The sequence below is a fragment of the Lissotriton vulgaris genome, unplaced genomic scaffold, assembly GCF_964263255.1.
Source record: "Lissotriton vulgaris unplaced genomic scaffold, aLisVul1.2 SCAFFOLD_626, whole genome shotgun sequence".
NCBI lineage: Eukaryota > Metazoa > Chordata > Amphibia > Caudata > Salamandridae > Lissotriton > Lissotriton vulgaris.
This window is the reverse complement of record NW_028242665.1, coordinates 816,388-843,607: the sequence shown is the minus strand read 5'-3', so window position 1 is coordinate 843,607 and position 27,220 is coordinate 816,388. Positions and strand designations below refer to the sequence as shown.

Sequence of the window (27,220 nt, the reverse complement as noted above, 5' to 3'; positions counted from 1 at the left end):
CATCAGAAAGAGAATTATCTAGAACAGAGATATCAAACGACCATGCCCAAAATTTCGGACACTGAAAGTCCCATGCACGCAGAAGTGTCAAACTGTTATAAGGATTATTTCAAAATTGAGTTTACGCACCCAAGGTATTCAAAAATGGTAAAACTGGATGTATCAGTTTAACACTGATGCACCTACAATAGGGATGCTGGAATTTGAAATACAACTACTGACAGAGTAAAAGGTTACTGGTAACTATGCAGTGGCAGAAGGATGAACAATCTTTTACACGTGAAACTCTGAGTGTCCTCTTAAAAATGAAGAATTACTGGGGAATTGATAATTTTGCCTTGAGTCTACTGTTAATTATTTATTTCTTCCTGGTATTGCACCAGGGGACTCCATCTGTCTGGATGAAAGACAAAAGAGTTGTGTATTTACCATAGATATTGTAAATCTTTTAGAGGTGGTACAACTTGTTACCATCACCATCAGAATGAAAAGGCTACTTGGAATGTGGGTCTAACATGATAAAAAGGAATGCTCTGGAATAGAGTCTTTGAATACACCTATGCCAGGACATGCACTGACCTGGGAAACATCAACATCAGAGTAACATACACTTTTGAGAAAAACACTGACGCTGGGATAGAAAACACTTCAATGAGGGGTAAGGAAATAGTGTCCTAGGGATAGAGAAACAGAGGCACTAAATTAATGAAACTTTCAAAGGGGCAGGGTACATTCCAAGAGTGGAACAAAAATTATGCAAAATATAACAGAAGGCACATTACAAGTCCACTTGACATCTCGAACAGGGGTACAAAAGTATCTCTTTTGGAGACAGGAGTTAGTTTTCAGGAAATACAACAATGGCCCTGATCCACATGGAGTGAACCCCTAATGAATTTTGAGCTTTGAGTGTTTTTCCTACCTCGGACTGGCATGACATACATGGTAGTTTGCGGTAGGGAAAAGGAGTGATGGTCAACCGGTCCTAAACAAGTCAGGGTGAGTATCATTGTGACCAGAAGCCACTATGCTAGGTGGTCCAAGATGTCAAGAGTTTATGCTAATGGAGACAGATTTGGCTGGGCTGGTGCAAACAAAACACTTCAACGAACTCTAAATAAAGTCAGGGACTAGGAAGTTGGCTGGGGCAAGGTGATCCCTCTTCTGATGAACTTTAAATGTATCTCTGCGACAGGGGCACCTAATATCCAGGCAAGGAGATGAATCACCAGACAATTGGGCAGAAAGACACTTATCTCAGTACCCACCACATACAATTAGTCATAGTGAAAAGCACACAAGTAGCACATTTAAAACAGTTGATGTAAACCACTGAGAAAGTGCACCCTCAAACACAGTGACAGTAAAAAAACAAATGCATGGGAGCTAGAAATATGCTAATGGTAGGACAGGCAGTCAACGAGACACACACATTGCGGAGTTGCTTTTGAGATAGAAGAAAAACAATATTTTGACCTGCAAGTTGTTTTCTCCCCATTTATTTTTGTAATTTCCTGCTTGGGTACTCCATGCCTTGAATGGTTGTCATGAGCAGGAAAAATCAGTTGTACAAACCCCGCCCTAAATATAGGAGTCGAGGGACATTTGACATGGCAACTCAGAAGCAACATGGCAGTTGGCCCGCTTGTTGAAGGGTTTTTGACAATAAATGAGGAGTGAACTGTGGATTTGTGAAGTGTGACTCATGGTAATTTACGGTGGTACTCCTGCTACAACACTAATAAATGTTTTTTAAACGCGGCCCATTCATAGTAAAGTCGCCTAAAATGAAATAAAATGAATGTTGGGATGCAAATTAGAAACTTGTGTGTTAGCCACACACATACTTCTCTTAGACCAAAGTTATACAGATACTCATATTTTGTCAACCCACCAGGTGGGAAGTCTATGATTTTCGTACTGAGTATAGTTGCATGCATTTACGTTCATATTGCATATGCAGATATGGCAAAGACAATGTAACCTTCCTTAGACATTATTCATAACAGGGGTCTCTACCCTTTTCTATAATGAGAGCTCATTCTCAAAGAAAATAATCGGAGTCAATAACAAATTTCATAACTGTACACTACTGGCAATATCTGTTAACAATACTCTAGTAACCTCCCAAACATTTCAGGCCGGGCTAGTAGCAGAAATTCCAGGAAAAATGTTATCAATAGACAATGCCTTCACATGACTAACACCTGAAGCTGCATGCATCCTCTGGCACAAAGAACATAACCACAGCAATAAATCACACCAGCTCGGCTTCAATTACCTTTTAAAAATATGCCTTAGAAATGTTTCGAAATGCAATCATTTTATCTTTATAAGTATATCACCTTGTGAAAATCGTTTTTTCAAAATACTTCTTCCATTTTTACCATACAAACTCAATTTTACAAATTTCTTTTCTGAAATAAACATATATTTTGCCTTTAAATATTGTAATACACTATCCCCAAACATCGCTTGTCATTTTCATCAAGTTTTCAAATGTAGAAATTCTTCACACAGACAGAATCTGCTTCATATGTTCAGTCTCTTGGTTCACATGCCATGAATGTTCACCATAATGTCAAGGATCCGTAAAATATGCCAATCGTGTTCACCATTATATCAGAGTCACCGCTGTGTCAAGTCCAGATACCATAATGGTCTAGGACGCTCATAAAACATTAGTTATTAACTTTATTATGCCAGGGCAGGACATCATTATGTTAGGGGTGGAAATATTAAGCCATTCATGCTCACAGTAGTCAGTGGTTCGTGCCAGTTTGCACAATGAGACCAATATTGCCTCAAATATAACAGAATGACAGGTATTCAGCAAGGGCCACTGCTATGCCAGTAATGGACATAATTGTAGCAGAGATTAACCCAGTGTGAAGGGAAGCAATATATACTTTTGTTGGTTGAGCTATATGCACAATGCCAAACTCACACAGACAGACACACAAATGTGCACACATACAGGTTCTCACAGAGATGTTACAGAGATGTTACATGCCAGTGAGGCTTGGGAGTGGATCTAACCTCTGGATAAAGCCCATGTTCTCCTTAGCTCCTTGGACGATTATGATCCCAACTCTTGGTGAGATGACACAAGAGGCCACCTGATTTATCTCACTGATTGAGGCCACTCCCCTCAGCATCATGGTCACCACAATGGAAGCAAAGTTACTAAAGGCTGTCCAACTTGGCGAGAGTTACAGTGGCAGCGCCAAAAGAGAATGGTTCTATCATTATTTGTAGGAGTTGGACTTGGAGTTATAGATTTCTGGTAACAGCAAGAAGGCAACAGGGGAGGATGCGGCAGTAGGAAACTGTCGAACCACAGCCACAAACAACAAATAGCCATGTCTGTATCGAGCACTCAGGAGCTATCAGAGCTAAGTTACAGGTACCAGAACTTGGTAAGGTCATATTCTATCCCAATGGGGTTCAACATGGCTTTGTCTCTGGGGTAGTTTAAAGAGCGCCAGCTTTCCTTTGCCCCAAAGCTACAGAGAGACTACTTAGTTCATTTTATCCAGCAAGAGAAGGAACGAGGCAGAAGCACGGCCACTTCGAAATTCGGAACATATCTGGTTCTGGAAGAGACCTCCAACTTTATATGCCCGTTCGAAGCACGTTTTAAAACTATTTGAGATGCATGAATTTTGAGAGAACTCCTGACAATTGAGAGAAGAAAAGAGACCCCAAGATAAGGAGCTCCAAAGCTAGGAGAAAGAAGGCCGAACGAACAAAATTTGAGATAGCCCAGAGCGATAACAACTAGACCACATCACGGTACATCGCCCACAGAACCCTAAGGATACGGTATAATCATCCGTTCTCTGAAACCCCAGAAAAGAGAAGTCCTGAGGAAGGTGCCACAAAATCAACTGTACAGCACCGAAACGCGTCGACGCACTGTTTCTTTGTTCAAAAGAATCCAGTTAGGGCCGGGTAAAACTTTAGATGGGTATCTCATTCTTCCACTAAAGCGTTACAGTAATTGAACTAGGCCAGGCTCTTTGGATCTTGTTTAATTGAGTGGCTAAGATATCTGGTGAGCCACATATTCACTAAGGGGTTTGTTGTAATTACATGTATTTTGCTGTATATTTTTTTACATATGTTATAGTTATGTCTTCACTTTCCGCGTACCGTAATATCATGTATGTGTAACACTGTTGATTTTTATTCCTCCAAGGTACCTTTCACTTGGATTTTAAACTGTTTTGTGAAAATTGTATGAACTTGCTTTGTTTTTATTATGTGATTGATTGAAATTCTTTTTTATAATAAATATAGATTGTTAACGATCCTATTTTCTTTGTGGAAAACTATTCTTATAATTGTTCAAATACCCTCTGCACTTTGTGACCTCTTTCCTCTCAAAACAGGAAAGGCCAACATTTATTGTTCAACCAGTAGATCCCAGGGATCCCCCCGTCTGACTAACAGCAAGAAGGCAACAGGGGAGGATGCGGCAGTAGGAAACTGTCGAACCACAGCCACAAACAACAAATAGCCATGTCTGTATCGAGCACTCAGGAGCTATCAGAGCTAAGTTACAGGTGCCAGAACTTGGTAAGGTCATATTCTATCCCAATGGGGTTCAACGTGGCTTTGTCTCTGGGGTAGTTTAAAGAGCGCCAGCTTTCCTTTGCCCCAAAGCTACAGAGAGACTACTTAGTTCATTTTATCCAGCTAACAGGGGTAGACTAAGTCAAAGCTACAGGTAAGCTAAGGGGTGTTAAGGGGAGGCAGAAGCCAGGCATGATGGACTGTGAGTGGAAACTTGCCAAATTTTGAAACACATATATTTGAACTTGCACTTTGCAAGAAGGGGCTGCAACACAAGCAGGATATATACAGCCTGATTCATGAAAGGTAATTGCGCTCGCAAAGGGCCAGATTCTCAGAATCTGGCCCTTTGCGAGTGCAATTTTTGCATTTGGGATTCATCATCCCAAATGCAAAATTCGCTATTTCAGAACTCGCATATTTGCGAGGAATAGCATTTAAGGAATCTCTATTAGAGATTCCTTAAATGCTATTCTTGAAACATTTAAAAATAGCGATTTCGCAACTTTGGGCCGCTATTTACAGCGAGGTCAAACCTCGTGGTAAATAGCGAAAACGTAGAAAAATGCTTTTAAAAGCCTTTTTCTAAGTTGCATGTTACACACACACATGTATTTTGGACATGTGTGTGTGTAACATCTGTGTAATTTGACATTTCAGGGGTGTTACAGGGTGTCCTTTGGACACCCATGCACCCTTGAAATCGCAATCTCATTTGCCATTAGTTAATTGCTAATCGCAAATAAGGAATGACTCCCCATGCATTCCTATGGGCCTTTAGGCCCATAGAGTTATTCCCTTTTTACGATTAGCAATTAGCTACTCGCAAATAAGGAATCTGTAGGAATCGCAAAAAATATTGCTATTCATACATGAATCCCGTTTTGCGAGTCTGGAATAGCGATTCCTTATGAATCGCTATTTCAGACTCGCAAAACTTCCCAATGATGAATCAGGCTGTAAGTTCTTGACAGCGCTTGACAGTTTTCTTTCTATCATTAGTAAATGTACTTAAATAAGGGACTACCCAAGAAGATAGAATGACTTTACTAGATTGACAGTAGACACATATGGTCATGGTGCTGACCCCATAGTTAACAGCATGTGTGTTTGTGTCTTAGCTTGGAACCCTTTTATTGGTTTTACTAGTTGCAACTTTAAGGGTCTCGGAATGAGCTGTACTGTCTTCTTTTATGTGAATGATGTAGTGGGCTCGTCTTTACTTTTGAAAGCTACTTCAATAGTGTTGGTGAGCTACTAGTAGCTTTTTTTTTGGACACCCATGATTTATAAGCTACCCCCTGAGTAAAAGTACAATAAAGTATTACATACATTGACACAGATGGGTTGAGTTTACTTGCATTGTGATTTTTTCATCTAACATGAAGCATTTCTTCACTTGTTTTATTATCAATCTGTATACCTTTTTTATGCCCTGCAAACAATGCAGACAATGGATAATGCAGGGCGATTCATTCTGAACAATCTGATGCCGGTACATTTTTGGCCTGACACAAAGCTATGTAAGTTGCTAAGGGCAAGTTGGTATGATCTGGCTCCATCAATATACATCTGAAGAGTATCTGCTCACCAAACAATTACCACCTGCAATATGCCCTCACTGGCATTCCACTCAATGAACTTGGTGCCAGATGTACAACCATTTTTTGCTGTCGCAAACGGGAAATTAGCCCGTTTGTATCCGCACAATTGGTCTGCCCCGTGCACAAACCCAATTTTGCGAGTCAGTAACCAATTACAGAGTCACAAACTAGGTTTTGCGACTCGCTATTAGTAAGGGGTGTGCCAAGGGCGTCCCTTCTTAATAGCAACTCACACTTCAATGTGCAATTGTTTTGTGAACGCAATTGCGGTTGCAAAACACTCGCAGTTTACCACCTACTTCAAGTAGGTGGTAAGCCACTCGCAAATGGGAAGGGGTCCCCAGGGGATCTCTTTATGAATTGATGTGAAAACATATTTTAAGACCAGGCAGTGGTCCCACGGGCCACCGCCTACTCTTAAAAAATGAAACTGAAACATTTTATTTTTATTGTTTAAATGCATCTCGTTTCCTTTAAGGAAAACAGGCTGCATTTTAAAAAAACATGGTGGTCTGCTGACCCCAGCATGCCACCACCCCTGGGATTGCTAGCCATTCCCGATGGGGGTCGCAAATTGCACCTGCCTCGTGAATTTTATTGAGGCATGCACTTTGCGACCCCATCAGGAATCACAAACAGTGTCTGAGACACTGTTGCAAATGACAATTTGCGAGCTGCAAATCGACGCAATCTGCGACTCGCAAAATGTAGAGGTCGTACATCTGGCCCTTCATCTCTTATGATGTAGAGGATTACCTAAAGTCCACCCAACATTTTGTGCATAACCTGTCTGGGGCTGATGACCACAAGCATGTTTATAAGATATTGAGAGATGCTAAACCCCAAAATAGTTGCTTTAGCTAAATGGGTCAAACGGAATATGTCACAAGCAGGTATTGATTTTTCTCACTTTGGCGCTCATTCCACTAGAGGTACTGTGGCAGCTAGAGCTTTTTCTGTGGGAGACCGATTGGAGGATATCTTGAGAGCAGCTGACTGGTCTTTTTCTTTTACTTTTTATCATAAATCTATTTACCACCTTTTTTTTTACCAGTGATTAATATGATTTGAAACTGTAGTATTAATCCTCTGGTTCTGTCATAAAATCCATATTTTCAAAGTAACCATGATGGAAAGTCCTAATTTTATTAAGAACACAGAGGTGAATAATATACCACCACTTATTGTTCATTGATTAATTTCCTTTCTTACATTTTGTATAGATTGTACTTATTTGCTTAAATAAATATTATGTAAGTCAATCTCACTCTATATTATTTTAACATGTTTAATACATTTTAATAAATGTCCTCTAATTTTTCCATAGTGGTACAGTCTACAGTTTCTCAATTAGGACAGTTAGGCATCAGATTTTAACAAATGGCTACTTTTCTTTTTCATGTTTAAAGTTTTTGCAACTTTGTTTCTTATCCACTCCTGTTATAACTTTAATAGACCTTTGATGCACAAAGAAAGAGGAAGGACTAGGACAACGTATTCTCTATATATTGTTTGAGACCCTTTATTGTGTCATTTTTTTGTTTTCTGCCCATGGCATCATGGGAATGATAGTGTTTTCATGTGTTTATTTGTTTGTTCAATGATATATGTCTTGTCTTCTCGGCTGCTGTGAGTAATAAAGCAGGGAAAATGAAGCATAATATGAAGACTCCCCCCCGCCGCCGCCTACACCTCGCGGCCACCGAGCGGGGGGACTACATCCCCCAGAGTTCCCGGCGGCCCCGCCCACACACGCCGGTTGACGCACACGGAGGCGCTGAAATCACCGGCGCTCCCCTGCAGGAGCGGTTGAGCCATACGAGGGATTGCCAAACTTGTACCCTGACCTGGGCGAACTTGCTGAAAATTTGCTGCTGGGCAACGCGCTCACGAGCGCCTTGCGGGCGCCGAGCAGGAGGACTACATCCCCCAGAGTTCCCGGCGGCCCCGCCCACACACGCCGGTTGACGCGCACGGAGGCGCTAAAATCACCGGCGCTTTCCCCGCGTCGTGGGACGAGCCGGGCGAAGCCCGGGCAAAGGGTGGGCCCTCTACGGCCCTCAGCGGCCAGAAGAGGCTGGGCTGGGGCACCCCCCTGAAATCTTCATATTGCTACATACAAGGTATTATTGTATTTAGCCCGTCAAAACTGCTGTTGAACTTATCTATGTACTGCTGTTAGGTGCCTAACAATGAGGAAGTTATCTAAAAGCACCAGGATGCCTGTTCTAAGATCAAGTACTAAACAAAAAGTGGACATCCCACAACCAGTACCTACACTTGACAAAATGTTACAGCAGACTATAGGGGTCGTAACTAATGCAATAGCAAATACAGAAAGAAGGATGTCCCTACCACCAATGGCTATTATTCAAGACACACAGGAAGTGGCTACTGATCTCTCTGTAGTCACCCTAGATGTCACAGATGATCAAGATACTAGTCTTGGGGTGACTTCTTCCTTTGCGGACCTCCCATGCGCTCAGGCCCCTATCGAGAACACTAATGAGACAGTGAATATTCATAATAATGTAAGCTCTACATGTGATATACCAAAGGCTAAATCAAATAATATGGACGGGAAAAGGCCCAGAGAATGTTCAAAACAGGTATAAAAAAGGCCGCAATAAAACTGTGAATCATAATTTAGTGGCACCAATAACCCCCTCCAAACCAGGAATTCCTTGCTGGATCGCCAATATGGTAGCTGACCTAAAATCTGATCTAGAAGACACAATCACTGCATTGATCAAACCCCTTATGTCCAAAATCGATAGACTAACCTCTCTAATAAACAACAAGGGAGTAGGCCAAACAAGACAATTGGCACAGGACAATGCTTTACTAAAAGTGGGACATGATGGGGGCTCGTCCAAAAAAATAATAAAAGACAAGGTAACATCAACAAATGAATTGGCATCAAACAAAGCAAAGAGCACTAAACAAATGAACACTCAGGCTGCGCAAAAAGCCCCAATACCTCCAAATCTCTGTAGCACTAATGAGACAACACAGGGCCAATCAAAACAACAATGCCAAGGAAATGCTCAAGTATTAAACGGAAAGATAGACCAACCCCCGAAAGACAATCCCACGGCAAACCCCACCCTGTCAACGTATGCTCCAGTAAATAAAACAACATCGACCCGATTTAGGACAATCAATCTGCCACCCGAAGCTTTGCCCTTTGTGGTCGTATTAACAGGAGTCCCACCACTAAAATAGGGTAAAAGGGAAACACATGTGGAATTAAAAAACAAATGTGTGCAGTGGTTGCAGATAAATAGACCCCTACCCCCCAACATATGTGGGGAAATTCTTACAGTAAGGAGGGGGGAGTGGATTGGGAGAGGAATAAAAACAATAGCAGGGGATATAATAACAGTCAACTTTAGAGACATTGCAGCAGTAAATTATATATGCAATGCACCCCCTAGCAGATCTCGTACACAAATCCACTCCTTACATCTGTCATACTTTTATCCATATACACCCCAAAGACCGGTGCAGAGAAATAGAATTCCCATGAATAGGGTCCCACAGATGGACCCTCAGTATAGACCAGTACAAGGGCAAAACCCATATCAAACCAATTCAGCCTATGACCCCTTCTTAGCTCAACACATGAACTGGAACAGGTTCAGTGCTCTTGAAGAGGTCGACTGACTTGAACTAGAGAAATCGATTGCGTTAGACACCCTTACAATATTAGAGGAGTAAGGGCCTATTGTAACAGGAATCGGAACTCCAAGCTCCATAAGGCACAGTGGTCGTAGAGAAGTTAGCAAAAAGAATGTAAAAACCAAAAAAGGGGGAAATAAAACAATAGAACAACTAGATCAAAAGGTAACCCCAGAACAAAATAAGGATAGTGACAACATCCCAGAATCCCATACCAATATAAAAACTTTAGAAATAGTACAGGAAGAGCATTTACCAAGGGATTCTACAGAACAACTGAGGGGAGGTAATCACGGAAATCTTAGAATTATATCCTGGAACATTGCTGGACTAGCAGCTAAATTTGAATCCCAGGAATGGCAGAATTATATTAAAAATTTTCAAATTATATGCCCCCAAGAAACATGGTCGGCCGACCCAAACTTGTATAGTTTAGAGGGGTATAAATGTTTTTCGGTGCCAGCTACTAAGTCACTATCGGGTAGAGTGATTGGGGGATTGATAATGTATGTAGACCTTCACATTCAGGGAACTTGGATTAATTATAATTGGAACTCACGGAATATACAAGCTGTGGGGTTTCTTTTTAAAAGATTTAAAATTCTTTTATTAAACTGGTATAATGCCGTAGGCACGATGGGAAAGGAGTCCGTTGTTAAGGAATTGGACTCCTGTTTAGAAAAATTGGTTTCCTCAAATAAGACACCAAAACCTCCCAGTATAATACTTATGGGGGATTCTAATTGCCATCTCTGTGGTAATTTAAAACCATTCAACAGAGATTGGTCAATATGCACTGGAGCAAAAGGACCACATTTTGCTCATGTAACTGAGGGATGGGACTTAGAGAAATTAACAAAAAGGCACAATCTAGATCACACTATGGACCTTGCAGAGTTAGGTGAAAATGGAGACCTCAATCCAACATTCAGAGGTAGAGGTTGCCAGTCATATATTGACTTTATTCTAGTCTCACCCCTCATAAAGAGAAACATTAGTAACATGGCCATAGATGCAAGCATCTTCAGTGACCATAACCCCTTGACCCTTGTACTAAAAGGGTTTGATTTTAAAAAATCCACAAGGAGATCAGATATTATGGAAAAGGCAGTGGACCAGGGAAGGAGGATTAAGTGGGCAAAGATCGATGGAGATAGATTTTATAAAAACTTAATTACAGAGGGACTAAACGCCATAAACATATGTCTCGACCCTCAAGTGGAAGGAGCACCAGTGGTTAACGCATTTGAAAAAATTGCGCGCCATGTGGATAGGCTACTAAAGACTTCTAAAGATAGTAAAGTTCCTTCCACACCACGTTGGTTTGACTCTATTTGCACTAAGGTGCACAAACAACTTAAACTTAGTCTCCACTCCAAACCTAGGGATAAGCTTAAAATTGCACAACACAGAATTGAATATAAAAAAGCAGTGAATAGCGGAAAAAAGAGTTTACAAATTCAAGCTTGGGAGGATCTGAGGGAGGCAGCAGAAAGGCGAGATACCTTGGGATTTTGGAAGGTTATTAATAACCCATGCTTCCAGGACCTAGGAGCACCTAAAAGAATTAACACGATCTTACCCGAACAATGGCAGACCCATTTCCAAAGCCTCTATAATTATGCAGGACACTCACTTCAGGGTGAAGGACCAAGGTTAATTCCAAATACAAAACTGGACTTTCGCCTGGAAGAAGTGGAATTGGCAATAGTGGGACTCTGCAAGAATAAAGCACCTGGCCCTGATGGGATACCCCCCGACCTCTACCTGAGTTTCACAGACCTATGGGCCCCACTGCTCACAAGGGTTTTGAACGAGGCAGTGGTGGCAGGACTGCCTCGCTCTTGGTCAACAGCAACTATAGTCCCGATCTATAAAAAAGGGAATCACGATGACCCTCAATGTTACCGCCCCATATCCCTTATAGACGTGACAGCTAAAGTACTGGGCCGTGTCATTTTACATCGTCTGCAGGAATGGGAGGAGGAGTATCAGGTCCTGACAGATGTTCAATATGGCTTCAGGAAGGGTAGATCCACCACTGATCAATGCCTGAACCTGTACCTCGTGACAGCAAAATACACCATCACTAGCAGTGGGACCATATACATGGGGTTCATGGATCTCTCCGCGGCTTTTGACCGTGTAAATAGAGAAAAACTTTGGTCGTTGCTGTTAAGTCTAGGAGTGGATCAACCCCTTGTAGACGTTCTAAAAACTCTACACTGGAGTACGTCTGCAAGTGTGAGATATAACCAAGAGGGAAGTAGGACTGACCCCTTCTTATGCACCAGTGGAGTGAGGCAGGGCTGCATTTTAGCGCCCTTCCTGTTCTCTATATATATTAATCTCCTGGAAAAAGAACTGCTTAAATTACACGTGGATTCACCCCAAATTGGCCATCGAGCGGTGCCGGTATTACTTTATGCCGATGACGCGGTACTGTTAGCCAGAACTCCATTGGGATTACAGAAGCTGATTGATGGTTTTGTCAAATTTATGGCCGGACTTGATTTATTGACAAATTTGGAAAAATCTTACATCATGTCAACAGGAGCAAAAGATAAAGGGAAATTTACCTATAAAATTGGGTCATAAAAGATTGGCCAGGTTAAGATCTTTTCATATCTTGGTGTGCTGTTTGACGATCAACTGAACTTTAACCCCCTGGTGGAGAAACACGCAACAAAGCTGGCGGCGTCAACAGGGGTCATAATGGGGTACGAGAGAAGACTGGGTAGATGGTCCCAAGAGCAAATTTTGAACCTGTACAAATCAATTTGTTGTGCCAAGGTTACATACGGAGCAGAAGTATGGGGTTTTATAGACATAAAATTACAACAGATTCAGGTGGAAGAAAATAAATTCCTCAGAAGAATCTTGAAACTGCCACAGAGTATCCCCGCCTATATTATTCATGAGGAAGTTGGAGAACCTTACATTGAAGACCGGATCAAAATTAAACCTCTCCCTGCCTGGGTTAAAATCTGGACTAATCCAGAAGCGGTCCTTACAAGACAAATCATAAAAGACTGTCTGAAACGTGACAAAGGGGGTCACATACCCTGGCTAAAGTATATAAAGGACTCTCTGCAGGCAATTGGCTGTAAAAATTTCTTCACAGACCCAGAATCCTTAACTGGCCAGAACAAAACTATGGTTAAAAAAACTTTTTCAGACTGGTCCCTTATGACTAGGGCTGAGATGGAAAGACATAAGCCCACTGTTGTATCCTATGGCCAACTAACAGTGAAGCAAGGAATGGAACCATATTTGAGGGTCATGCATAATGCTCAGGACCGGTACCATATGACCCGATTCAGACTAAATATGCTCCACCATTTACTTGCGGTCCCTTCTGGGTTCACTCTTACAGTGGAGGCGAAGGGTACCTGCGGCTGCGACACTAGGTTTCCGCAGGATACCCTTTACTTTGTTTTGTTATGCCCCTTTTACTCTGCCCCAAGACGTAAGTTTTTAGTTGGGATCCTGAAAGAAACGAAACTCAGACAAGCAAAAAAGGCTTTGAGATTTCTTCAGGAAGCCGCAGATGCCCATACGCTGCTTTGCACTACAAGTTTTATCCGGGTTGCATTGAGGCTAAGGAATACTAGAGAAATAAATGATTTTAATGCTTCCTAATTACGTAAAGTAAATTCCTCTTTTCCCTATCTTTATGAAATGCGTTTTTAGCAAAATTTTAACCTTTTTTAAAATGTTGTATTTAAATATGTGTGTGTATATTGTGTATGTGCTTTTATGGTGTCTTTTTAAGTGCCGAATAAAGATTTATATTTGAAATTAAATTGACTGAAATAATGTTTTTATACAAACAAACCTCCTATATTATTCATGTCCACTTACATTTGGTAACAGGAAAACCATTATGTTCACTTTCTTTCTAAAAGTTAATGTTTGCATTTATTTTCTGACTTGAGATTGTAATTGTTATCATGAACCTTAAGATGGGTATGAAAAGAATGGTAGATATTCCCTTTTATTTACCTTTCCTTACACAATGTTTAATGATGCATTTTAAGGGAGTGCAATTCTTTGCTGATGCAAGAGAAAATCATTTGGGTGTACTCCACTCCAAGCACTAGAAGTACACTGTTCCTCCATGACAAAAAATTGATGTGGGAGAAAATGGAGATCTGTACACTTGAGATGCCAAGCCTAAAGTTCCTGACATGTGAGGGTTCTCCCTCTGATTCCTTTCCACCTAATAAGTAAAAGAAACAAATCATTCCCCTCTCTTTTGAATCCCACTGAGTGTCCTGGTAACAAACTCTGAGCATATGAACACCCACTGTTTAAAATCTATTTTTTTATAAAAAGTATATAATATATTTTATTTAGTTTTTTAAAAGAACTCCGGCATAGGACCAGGTGTACAATTGTAGCATACTGAGAATTACAACTACATTTTCTTCACATTAAATCCTATTTTTGTGTTTGCAGTGTCTAGCAGGTTCACCTACGTATGTACTAATTAAACATAAAAGTGGATTTCAGAGGCAGTATCCATTCTCACAATGATACACAGAAGTACAAATGTCATGGCATTTACCCAAGATTTAGTTACACTATTAGGGGCACCACCTACTATCATAAATTCCACTTTCAGCTATCATACACCAATCATAATTGCACTGCTATATATCAAATTGCAGGGGAACCTACTACTCTAGATCCTGACCACACACATCCAAGCAACAATCAAGCCAGTTATATAAAGGAGTCTTTTGTATTTCGAGGGATCAGAGATGCTCCCCTTTATCATTGCCAGGTGACCCAACACTGGTCTCCAAAGTTCTTCTGTCAGATGGCATTGCACAACACTACATTGAATGGCCATGCTTCAAATGGAGACAGCAATATTGCACCTTATCTATCAAGATATGGCACATTCTTGCTCTCTTGTTGCAAGGAATACAGTGAAGTTTTCAATATTTATTGAACCAATGTGAGTCTTGTACAAAATATATGTGCTGCCATGATCAATCGACCAAAGCAACAAAAGTTATGAGACGTATCAGGACAGTGAACAAAATGAAAAGTTTCACCATTGTGCTAAAACAATGTATATATTTAATTATATATATATAAATATACAATGTAAAATAATTTATAAATCTAGCGACTCCTACTGTGCATCTCCTAACATAAGGGTCTAGGGCTTGTGTATGTGTTCTGCCAAGAATCCACGTACTGGATGATCCAACCCCCATTACCTGAAGGTAAAGAATGAAGGACCCCGTTGTGGTCACGAGCTGAACACCCTTTGTAGAGATATCAGCAGGCTGCTGGGCCAAAGCATTAGAATGTAGGGACCTCACCAATAACACCGAAGCACTCCTCTGCCATCACCCGGAAAAGGTTGTTTATTTAAAGGAAAAGGCATCCTTGCTTCGGACCGAGATCTTGGTTAGGCCACCAATGTTTATGTGTTATAGATAGCTCTGTCGCCATATGTACAAAACAAACAATTACATTTGCACAATGTATATATTAACCTTGTACCTGATGTGTCAAGATATTGTCATGATAGTGTTCTTGCAAAGTTGGTTTGTAAGCAAGCATAGTTTCCTAGAAACTAATCCACACTGTCACGGTTGCAAATGTGGGGCAAAAGTCATTGTGTGAGAGTGAAAAGAACTTTAGTAAGAAACCTGTGCATATGTAAAAATGGCAGTGTTTCCATATAGGCCTAACTGGGACACATGACAGCACCTCTATTTTAAAGGCATACAATTGTGATGCATTCCCAGGTTTACCAGGCTTTGTAAGTGTGGGAATGCACCAAAACACATGGGTGGATGTGTGAGAACACCCACGTCTTCCTGGCATGGAGTGACACAAGGCAACAACTTGAGCTGCCTGTAGCAGTTTTCTCATACGGTAGATATGGTGATGTATTTTAATGGGACTAATCAAACTCTTGTATTACAATTATATGACAATATTTACTATCTTCTTCCGACTGAGCTTCACCTGGAGGTGCCATATCACCTTTCCACTTTTGCTTAGTTTGTTTAGAGTACCAAGGTACTATATTTCTAAAATGCTGCTTTATGTCACATTTGGCCATTTGCCCTCCATTTTCTAGTGGTGAGCAGTCCTTGGCCACCAACAGCTGTTTCAGGTACTTACAGAGAGCGTGCCTCAGTTGTATATATGTAAACCTCTGTGTTTGAGCCAGATCATAATTAGTTTTGCGGGCATCAAAAGTAGTATGACAGCATATCTCACCAAACTTTGAAATCTGAATGATGTGCTATTTGGCAAACCTCTTCGCATCAGGAACGTCATGCAAAATTGAGGTGCTCGTTACCAAGGACTTGCATATCATTTGTCCTTTCTAAGCCATCAATTTCAGGGCCACCTTTCACAGCCTCAACACTGACCGTGTGAGATCTGGCTGTTGTCTTGCCTTTTATTTTCTCATCGGTTTCCTGATCCCCATCACATGCCTGTCTTCATTAACATGCTTTTTCTGCTGAAGACCGAAACCCCAATCAGTTATAACCATGATCTGAGCTGCCAAGTAGAGTCTTGTCATATCTGGCAATGTAGTTCCTTCAACATGTCTCACTGGGCTAGAGTTCATACAGAAATTCTAGATTTACTTCCATCCCATAGTACAGTATTTCATCAGGTTTGATAAACAATTAATCAAAGATCCACAACAGCAAATTATGTAAAATATATACCATTTTGTACAGATATCTCATTTTAATCTTGACTTGTTGACCCAGTAGAGACAGACATTATATCCTCCAAATGATTACAACACCTTTAATTTTGATGGAGACCATAATTACATTTTCTTCACTGAAAATACCTCGTTCCAGAGTTACAGCATTACCCAGGGATTTAAGCCCCAGTGAACATTTGGAAAGGATTATTGTATTTGTTGGCAGTGTCGATTCAGTAAGGGAAAATATTGCCAACTTTGATCAGGTAATTGTGAAGCTTGAATGCAGTCAAAATGCTCCCAGGATGTATAATATTCTGAACAATGAAAACTTCGTGTCTGTCAAATACAAGAATAAATCATCTGGATACATAGAAATGTGGTCCTCCCAGTCATCGTATCACCTGGGACTCTTAATACAGAAGCTACTTTCATCCAGCATGCTAATGTTTTCAGAAATTAGTTATACATATCTGGGGTTAGGGAGTATCGCTGACTAGATCCCCTTACTAATAACAATGTTTTTGATAGGGTCTCACTAATCTTACCTTCACCATCAAGGCTGCAGAGAGCATTTTCATCAAGCTACAGAAATAAATACCAAAGCCCACAATCTCTAATGTTGTGAATGAAAATAGCCAGGGTAAGCCTTAGTAGCCCATGAGGCAGGGTGATAAATGTCAAAAAGAAGAACATTGTTTGTATATGGTATACATGTATACTCTTAATTGTCTTTTTTAACTGTAGCAAGGCTTGCAGTCCTTTTGGCAAATATGGGTTACACTAGCCCATGCGCTAAGTGCTAACCTACATTTGGGACCACCAAATATAGTATGCCAAAGTATCAAATTAATTGTTGAATTAAACCGGACTTATTGCTGAAGTCAGATTTTAATTACCATTTCTCATTAACTACAGCAGTTGTCACCTGCAACAGCTTTCTCACTTCCTGATAGGAGATGTGAAGCGCTCACAGGAATGTGGAACAAAACGACTATTGGTGGTGGAAGGAGGTGTGACACCTTAACTTGCCTGCTTCTTTGTATAGTTCGACAGGCTGGAATCTCCTCCAGATGTGAAGCACCTATTCAAGAACTGATTTTCAAGGAAGGGTGCCTCTTTATACCGGACACTGCCTATAGCTCTGATCCAAGAAGGAAGGATTGTTAACTTTTAGACTTGGGCAGAGCGATGCACTTGGGCATTGTTTAGTGCCAACCCCACAGAAAACTATGTAAAAGGGAGTGTGGTTGCCCCTCGGGAATTGTTACCGCATTAGCTAAGGAGTACTCCTCACCTCCCCAACTAAGACTTAAAATTGGTATAAATGAAGTACCCCTGGCTTTCAGTCTCAGAACATTGCTGGACTTGGAAAGAAGAAGTACTGCACCTGCTGCACTTGTGGACATCAGTAAGAAAGGCTACACCAAGGAAGATTGCTCCTGCTGCACCCGGCTGAACCAAGACAGGATTTTAGAAGGAGAAGGGTTGCTCCTACTGTCAACTTCATGGCGAGACACCCCAAGGGCTGGAACTGCTCCACCTTGTGCCAAGGACCACTGAGTAGACTCTAAAGGCTAGTTCTCTAGCCTCCTAATAAGTTTCAGGGACAAAAAAGCTAAAGAAGCCTGCACCTGAAAAGTGCCCAGCTAACCAGTTGTCACTGAACTTACCTCTGACTCCACTGGTGTTTCCCATGAGATCGAGTCCTTGTCTATGTGCTTGATTGTGCTCTTTCTCCCCACAGAACTGCAACCTGTTAGCCTTCATTAAAGAATAATGTATTTTGGCACAGAGCGCGAGCCTCATAACTACCACTACTAGCTGGTTCGTAGCTAGCCTCTAATGGCATCAAAAACAAGGCTCCACCAGAATGCTGGAACTTGCCTGTGACCCAATGCCGGACTGAAGCTGCAGACACCGGTGACAAGAAAAAGAGCCAGAAAAGTTTTTAGCCACAAAGGTAAAATCTTGACTGAGATGAACTCTGCACCTGCATCCAACCTCACGCTCCATTACGATTGGCCTGTAACTTTGACTTTGGCCCAGACCTTTACCTTCGAGGTTCATAGAAATCCACGAAGAGTGAAAAGCAATTACTTAAGACACTTTTTAAAACTTTTTTGAGTGAAAGCAGTGGTTTATGAAAATTTTCAAAAATATAACTATGATTACCACCATCCGATTTTTTGTCATTTTGGTGTCTATTTAAACATAAAAATATATATTGTTTTTATAAATTGGAGTAGGGGTATTATTGTTATGTTTCTTACCTATTGACTGTATTAATACCGATGAATGATTTACACTTAGTTTATTTTGAATTAAGCCTGACTGCTTTGGTTCCACAGCTACCCAGGACTGAGCTACGCTTTGATTTAAACAAACCTAACTGGACCAGATACAGAACAGTGACATTATTATTTGGTGATGTCTCAATACCACCCCAAGTAATGATCCATTTTCACACTGGGCCACAAGACAAGCAGTCTCCCAAATCTATATATCGCAATAACTGTAACAATTCAAACATCAGGCGGCCTAACACCCTTTTTTTGGCAGCCATTAATAAGTGCAGCAACACTATTCAACAGTCCTTTAAAAAACATTTGTGGAATCCCATTTTAGCTTGGTGTTTCCCCCACTCTTTAGATTAAGGTTTCGACCTCCTAGAGGATTAATATTTCCTCTGCTGATGTCCTATCCTCTTTGTCCAGCAGTGGAGAAGATAGATGCCCAATACACCCTTCCCATGTCTCCTTCACAGCACACAGTCTCAAAGTATATAATTGTTGCAAATATGCATCAAATGCCTGCATTATATTATCATCAATTGTCATTAACCTTCATTTTACTGCTCGGATTGTTCTCAAGACTTGTGTTTGGCGTACTTACCACGCAAGCAATTTACTCATCATATTCAAAAAGTATATAAATTTGATGCTGTATTGCCACAAGTTGTGCTTCAGCATCACTCTCCAAATGTGTCCTGCATTTCTCTTTCTTGTCTATTAATCATCTTCTAGCCACCAGGGAGACATTGTTTTTTTAGTTCAAGCAATTCTTATTATATGTATTTTTTACTGTATTCTCCACCTTTTTGTCCTAGTTCCTTTGATTTAGCCTGGGACCTCATGGTCACTTTTAATGTTTTCCAGATTAGGACCTTTGACTTCACTGACACTTTGCTGTTCTCACAAAAGTATTTCAGTGTATGAATCAAGTAAGACACAATTTCTCTGCCTTTCAGATTCCAGGGGTTCAGCCTCTACCAATCCCATCTAAAAGAGACCGACAAATACTTTAGCAAGCACCCATTGTTTAACTTTTCATGAAAAACAAGTCTATGAAATATAAGGAAAATGGATTGGTCATCCAATCAATTTATAAAAAAGGTCTACATGGACATCTTGTGAGTTATAGAATAATCGTTTTATTTGATAATTGAAGGAAAACTCTTTGCTAATATCATCCTATGAGGCTTGAGAGTTGGGTTACAGATCTTCAGTTGCTTGACTGTTCACACACAGGTTTCGTCTAAACTGAACTGATGATTGACAATATAATGATTTTAACTCTATTGATCAAAATAGAGTAGCAGTTAAAAATCAAATGTTTATGCTAACTTTGTTGATTGCAGTCAAGAATTTGATAGGATTGATAAAACTATGTCTTACTAAAATTGAAGCACTGGAACTCAGATTGAATATACAACGCATGCGGTTACAACGTGGTAGTTACAATGACTGCTTTGTTACATCACAGTACCATTACAACGTAAGTTCTTACAACGACTTGCTCTGGGGGAGGGGGGGGGCTGGATTTAGGATTAGTATAATTTTCTATTCCAACTTCATGTGTGCAACAGTAGGGAAGGTGTTGGAATAATAAATTATAATATTCCTTAGTTTAGAGCTCAACCTAGAGCAAGTCGTTGTAATGACTTGCATTGTAATGGTACTGCTATGTAACAACGCGGTTGTTGTAATGTGATGGCTGTTTCCTCTCAAATGCACCTTCTTACATCTTAGAATCCAAGTCCCTAAAGTAACATTGTTTAGGGGTCTAGATTTCCGAAAGCTTTGTGCAGATACATAGTGATGCAAAGTCTTGCATGATATTTACTATCTAATGCAAAAGTTGTTTTGTGATGTAAACATGACAGTTCCTCAGAGTAATGCTTCTTTGTGTAAGTTTGTGCTGCTTTGAGTCAAAAGTGTGTTACTTGAGCACTACTCGCACAGATAGGCTCAAATCTCTATTAGGTGTGTCGAGAGACCAAACTAAAAAGACAGGCAGACATGGCTTTGCTTCAAAAACTGACACATAAGGAAGCAGGCATAAACAAGTGGACATGTGTTCATTTCTCAAATAAACAATGGACCACAGTGTGCTGCAGTGCACAGCATACATCAAATGCATGTAGTATATCTGAGTTTGTCTTGGGTTACACATTTGCACTGAAAGGGTATGTTTCCAGTGCAATTCCTATGCTAGAATTGCATAGAATAGATTCCTACGCTAGACAATTTGTATGCAAGTGAGAGGCTGTGCAGGCATATGCTTGATCATCAGTGCAGGAGATGAAAGGAGATGACAGCAGCAAGAGGCCAATCCTTAGCAACTATGCATTTGTGCTGTGTTTTCTTCCTTGTGTAATGCAATGCACAAAATGTGGTTGCTGCTCTGTTTGGTGCAAAACAATAGTAAATCTGGATTTGTTGAGACAGATTAGAGAAAAAGATTAGGACCATTTCTAGTAGCATTGCAATAACCAATTGTGTCATTTACGGCCATATGTATCAAAGGGTTTTACCCATTCTGTGTCTATGGGAAAATGTGTTCATACATATGGGCCTTAGAGTTTTGTGTACAGAAGCAATTCCCTAAACTGATTGGGTTAATTGCTCCACCAAAGTTGTGGATCCTCCTCTTTCTTTAGAGGTGGGGAAATACCTGGATTTCTGTTGGTGGACCATTAGCTTGCTCGGCTAGCAGAAACCATTGATGCGGTTATGTCCTTCTCAGGATGACTGCCACTGTATTTTTCTTATAGGGACATGCTCGGCGTTGTGGTTCTGGGAAGAAAAATGCTCAGATATCCCAGAGGCGCAGAGAGAAAACTCCTTGTATATCAGAGACATTTGTCTTTTTTAATTTCTACCAACAAACGCCTAATTTGTGTTGCTACAAAACAAAATAGAATGAAAGGTGGCCCCTTCAACAATGGCAGCCATCTCAGCATTAAAAATAATGCTATAATAAAAGTGCATCTGCAATTAAGGCAGATATTGTTTCATTACAAGCAGTGGAAGATATCTAGATATGGTGGGCAGTCCTCCACCAGGAGAGAGGACGCCAGGAACTCTGCTGCTCAGCCAACTGCACCTTCCTTTTTCCCGAGCTTTCCTAAAGTTTAAATCACCTAAAATTCCTATATCCAAGACTGTCAATTTGGAGAAGGATGGTGAAATGAAAGTTACAAAGATGATGCACGCTCTGGAATTAAACTTCAACGCTATTCTCAGGTCGGACGGACCTTACTGGGCAGCATTGCAAGGATTCCCTGGACCCACAGTATCTGACCTCAGACATTAACTTGATCGTCAGTCAAATATTAGCCTCAAATGTTTTGAAATGCACTAATTGTGTCTTCGAAATTAAAGCTGTACTTTTGAGAAAATGAAGGTATTTTGTCGGCTCAAATATTGAAATTCCTTTTTCTGTTTTACGTGGAACAAAAAATAAATATATACTTTAAAAAACATATCTTGTCTCCAACCGAAAAATCTAGTTTTAAATTTCCGAAAAATACATGAATGGTAACCACAAAAACAGACAACAGCTTGTCAATTACAGTTTTCACATTAATTTTGTTCCAAGTACAGTATTTTCCATTTTGGTTTCCGAATGTATGCATATACTTCCCATAATTTTCTTAGATATCACCAACATATATGAGCCAAAACAATTCTGCCAAGACACCCAACTGTATGGAAGTTGATGCCATCTTTCTAGATCTGCTCCAAAAGCCAGCCATTGTCATCAAATGCTGAGATACATCACAAGTACACTCAAAGCAACCTTGAGCAGCGCTGTGCCTCTTTAACACCAGCCATTGTCATTTTCCAAGGAATCAGTCATGTGGCAGTTTGACCCATTATGTGCTCAAGTACTGCCCGCTACTGGCTAGTCAAACCTATCAGTTGCCCTTGCATGCCCTTCCATATTCCTCTTAAACAGCCAAAGCCATCACATGCCCAGGTAAACCCAATCACGCCCTTTTAAACATGGTATGCCAAGCTATTCCCATACACTATTCAATACCACCACTAACCAATATATGCAGCGTCATATGCTTGTTTATGTTATGCGTTCAGGTATGTTCCAAAATGTGTAATTCAAGCAACGTTCTCATTATTTACCATATGCCAGCCAATGCGTCATGCATCCAGCTAGTCCCCATCATAAGAGAAGACATTTCCTAATATAATAATATAATTTGGGCAAGGTAGCTGGCAACCTAAAGAATATCAAGCTTTTTCAATTCCCTGATCTCATCATGGAATACTAAGAGGATGCTGCTAAAGTGAAACTGGTACAACACCAATTTACTACTTAAATTATACTTATTAGTTTTTTTTTGAAGCTACATTAAATTCTTGCAAGGCACCTAATTACTCCACGTATAAAAAACAGTGGATGTGTGGTACAATTTTCAAGAAATCTCTTAAAATGCCAAATCTCTTTTGCTGAACTTTCTATATTTAAAAATTGTCTTAGTTTATTGTCCTCTTGGTCTTGACACACACTTTGGTTCCCTACCGGCTAAATATTTTGCAGCTATAGTCACGAACACCTCTAAATATGTGATCCTTGAAGACCCTAACATTTAGATCAGTTCTCTGACTTTACAGGTACTGTGTCTGTCTTGGACGCCTGTATATTGTTTGGTCTAACCACGCAAGTCCTCCATCCTTCACATCTCACAATTATTGTGTTCACTTATTTTAAGCACAACACCAATTGTCATCCTCTCATTATGGAAACTAATTGAGCATGCATGGTTCCTTACACCTGTGTTTATGTGTGCATAATGCAGCACACATAAAAACAGCAAAAACGAGGAGAAATTATGCATTTCTCTGCATTGCGCTCTGTTATGACCAAGTTTTCCCTTGTCTTCATTTTGGCGCTGCCCCATATTTATGCAACTCTTGTAAACATGGGTTCAAGTTCAAGTTCAAGAATTTATATAGCGCACTACTCACCAAAGGGTCTCAAGGCGCTTGGGGAGGGGGGATTATTATTTATCGAATAGCCAGGTTTTAAGTTCTTTTCTGAAGGAGATGTGGTTCTGTGTAAGGCGGAGGTGAGTGGGGAGTGAGTTCCAGGTCTTGGCCGCCAAGTAGGAGAAGGATCGACCTCCCATCGTGGATCTTTGGATGTGCAGAACTGCGGCGAGGCCTTGATTGGAGGATCTTAGTTGGCGGGTGGGTGAGTCGAGTGTTGAGGCATTCGGGCCCTGTGTGCGTGGGTGAGGAGACGGAATGTTATTCTCTTGTTGACGGGAAGCCAGTGGAGGTCTTTCAGGTGGCCGGTAATGTGATCTTGGCGAGGGATGTCCAAAATGAGTCTCGCTGATGCGTTTTGGATGCGTTGGATTTTTTTCTGTAATTTGGCTGTAATTCCGGCGTAGAGGGTGTTTCCGTAGTCTAGTCGACTCGTAACCAGTGTGTGGGTGACGGTCTTTCTTGTTTCGGCGGGGATCCAATGGAAGATTTTTCTTGAGCATACGAAGTACGTTGAAGCAGGAGGATGAGATGGCGTTGACTTGTTTGGTCATCGAGAGTGAGGAGTCTATGATGAAGCCAAGGTTACGTGCGTAGTCTGTGGGTATGGGTGCTGAGCCCAGATCCGAAGGTCACCATGAGTCGTCCCAGGCAGAGGGGGATGATCCTAGGATGAGCACTTCCGTTTTGTCTGAGTTAAGTTTTAGGCGGCTGTTTTTCATCCATACGGCTACTTCTTTCATGCCTTCGTGAAGATTGGTTTTGGCGGTGTTGGGGTCTTTGGTGAGGGAAAGGATCAGCTGGGTGTCGTCAGCGTAGAAGATGATGTTAAGGTTGTGTTGACGCGCGATGGAAGCGAGTGGACTCATGTAAATGTTGAAGAGGGTGGGACTGAGTGATGATCCTTGTGGTACACTGCAGATGACTTCGGTGGCCTCTGATTTGAATGGGGGAAGTCGGACTCTCTGAGTTCTCCCAGCTAGGAACGAGATGATACAGTCCAAGGGTTTTCCTTTTATGCCAATGTTGCTGAGGCGTTGTATGAGGGTGCTGTGACAGACAGTGTCGAAGGCGGCGGAGAGGTCGAGTAGAATGAGGGCCACTGTTTCTCCATTGTCCAGTAGTGTTCGGATGTCATCTGTTGCTGCGATGAGGGCGGTTTCGGTGGTGTGTTTGGCTCGAAAGCCGGACTGTGAGGGATCGAGGGAGTTGTTGGATTCGAGGAAGGCGGCGAGTTGGCTATTGACGTCTTTCTCAATGACTTTGGCCGGGAATGGGAGGAGGGATATGGGGCGGTAGTTTTTAAGTTCAGAGGGGTCTGCAGTGGGTTTCTTCAGGAGGGCGCTGACTTCGGCATGTTTCCAGCTTTCTGGGAAGGTAGCAGAGTTGAAGGAGCAGTTGATGACATCCCGGAGATGGGGTGCGATGATGGAGTCAGCTTTGTTGAAGATGTGGTGGGGGCATGGGTCGGTTGGCGAGCCAGAATGGATGGAGTTCATTAGGCGGATGGTGTCTTCAGTGGTGATTGGGTTCCAGGCGCTGAGGTTGTTAGAGGGTGGTTTAGGTTCTGAGGGGGGTGGAGAGGATTGTTCGTTGGAGCTGTTTTCGAAACTGTTATGTATGTCTGCAATTTAGTTGTAGAAGAAGGAGGATAACGAATCTCAGAGGTCTTGGGAGGGAGTGATGTCGTTTGAGGCTGCGGTGGGGTTGGTGAATTCTTTGACGATGTTGAATAGTTCCTTGCTGTTATGGGCGTTGTTGTCGAGTCGATTCTTGAATGCTGATTTCTTGGTGGATCAAATCAGCTGGTGGTGTTTGCGGGTGGCTGCCTTGAAGGTGGTCAGGTTGTCGGTGGTTGGGTTTTTTCTCCATGTTTTCTCGAGAGTACGGCATAGCTTCTTGGATTTCTTAAGGTCATCGTTGAACCAGGGGGCCTTTTTGCTGTCTTGTTTGGTGTGATGGTTTTTCAAGGGTGCTAATTCGTCAGCGCTGTGAGTGATCCATTGTTTGAATTTGATGGCCGCTTGGTTTGGGTCCGAAGAGAGGGCGGGTGGGTTTTCGTTGAGCGATGTGAGGAGTTGGTCGGTGGTGATTTTGTTCCATTTTCTTCGGGGAATCGGTTGTGGGGGGGTTGTGGGTCGAGGTGGTTTTGTAGCTGAAGTGAACACAACTGTGGTCCGTCCAATGAAGAGCTGTGGTGTGTTCAAAGGAGATGTGTTTGCTGGAGGTGAAGATTGGGTCGAGCGTATGTCCGGCTACATGGGTGGGGGTGTCAACAAGTTGTTTGAGGCCGAGATTGGCCAGGTTGTCAAGAAGGGTGGTGGTGTTGCTGTAGTTTTTCTTTTCCAGGTGGAAGTTGAGGTCTCCTAGTAGAATGTAGTTCTCGGATGCGAGGGCATGTGGACTGATGAAGTCAGTGATGTCTTCGCTGAATTTTTTACGGGTTCCTGGAGGCCTGTAGATGAGGGTGCCTCTGAGTGTGGTCCTAGGGTCGGTGTGGATCTGGAAGTGGAGGTGTTCGGCGGCTGTAAGGATATCGTCGGAGCTGGTCGTGATTTTGATGGTGTTCTTATGGACGATGGCGATGCCTCCTCCTGTTTGGACGGTGCGGTCTTTTTGGATGATCTTATAGTTGTCCGGGATGGCTATGGCGATGTCGGGCGTTGATGATGCGTTCATCCATGTTTCAGTAAGGAAGGCGACGTCCGGTGATGTAGTGTCCAGTAGATCCCAGAGTTCAGAGGCGTGTCTGTGGACCGAGCGGGTGTTTAGCAGGATGCACTTCAGGTGGTTGGAGTCGGATCTGTTTTTGGGGTTAGTGGATTTGGTATGGGTCTTGATGCTGGTAAATTTGCAGGAGTGGCAGGTGAAGGGACCGTGGGTACGTCCTGGGGCAGCTTCGTAGCATTCTGGTGTGCGTCCGGGGTTAAGGGCTAGGAGGGTGGCGGCGTTATACGTTATGCGGGTGGAGTGGGGTTTGCGTGGACCAGGGGGTCTGGCGCTGGGCGCGGGCCAGGCGCGGACGGGCGCAGACGGGCTTACCTTTGGCGCACCTTCGGCGCGCATGGGGCGCGCCCGCTGCGCGTGAACGCTGCGCGGAAAGGCATCTGTCATATGCGGATAGTGGAGGGGGAAGGACGAGGGAGGAGCAGCTGGGAGGCGGGTGCGTGGAGGATATCCGGCCAGGGGGGCACAACAACAACAACAAAAATGGCTGCAAGCCAAACACCGAAGCAGGATTGGGGTAAAGACCCAGTGGGCGCAATGCAAGTGCCACAGGCACAGACGATATAAACAGGACTATGCAATTAAAATATTCTAAAATCACGCTCTATGGCAGTCTAGCGCTATGATTGAAATTCAACTGG

General features: G+C 41.9%; 1 protein-coding gene across 1 annotated transcript in view; it reads right to left on the bottom strand.

Annotated features, from left to right (window-relative positions):
* LOC147668873 (cytochrome P450 2C11-like) overlaps window positions 1-27,220 on the bottom strand; it is a 197,986-nt gene that overhangs the window by 23,339 nt on the left and 147,427 nt on the right. The window lies entirely within an intron of this gene.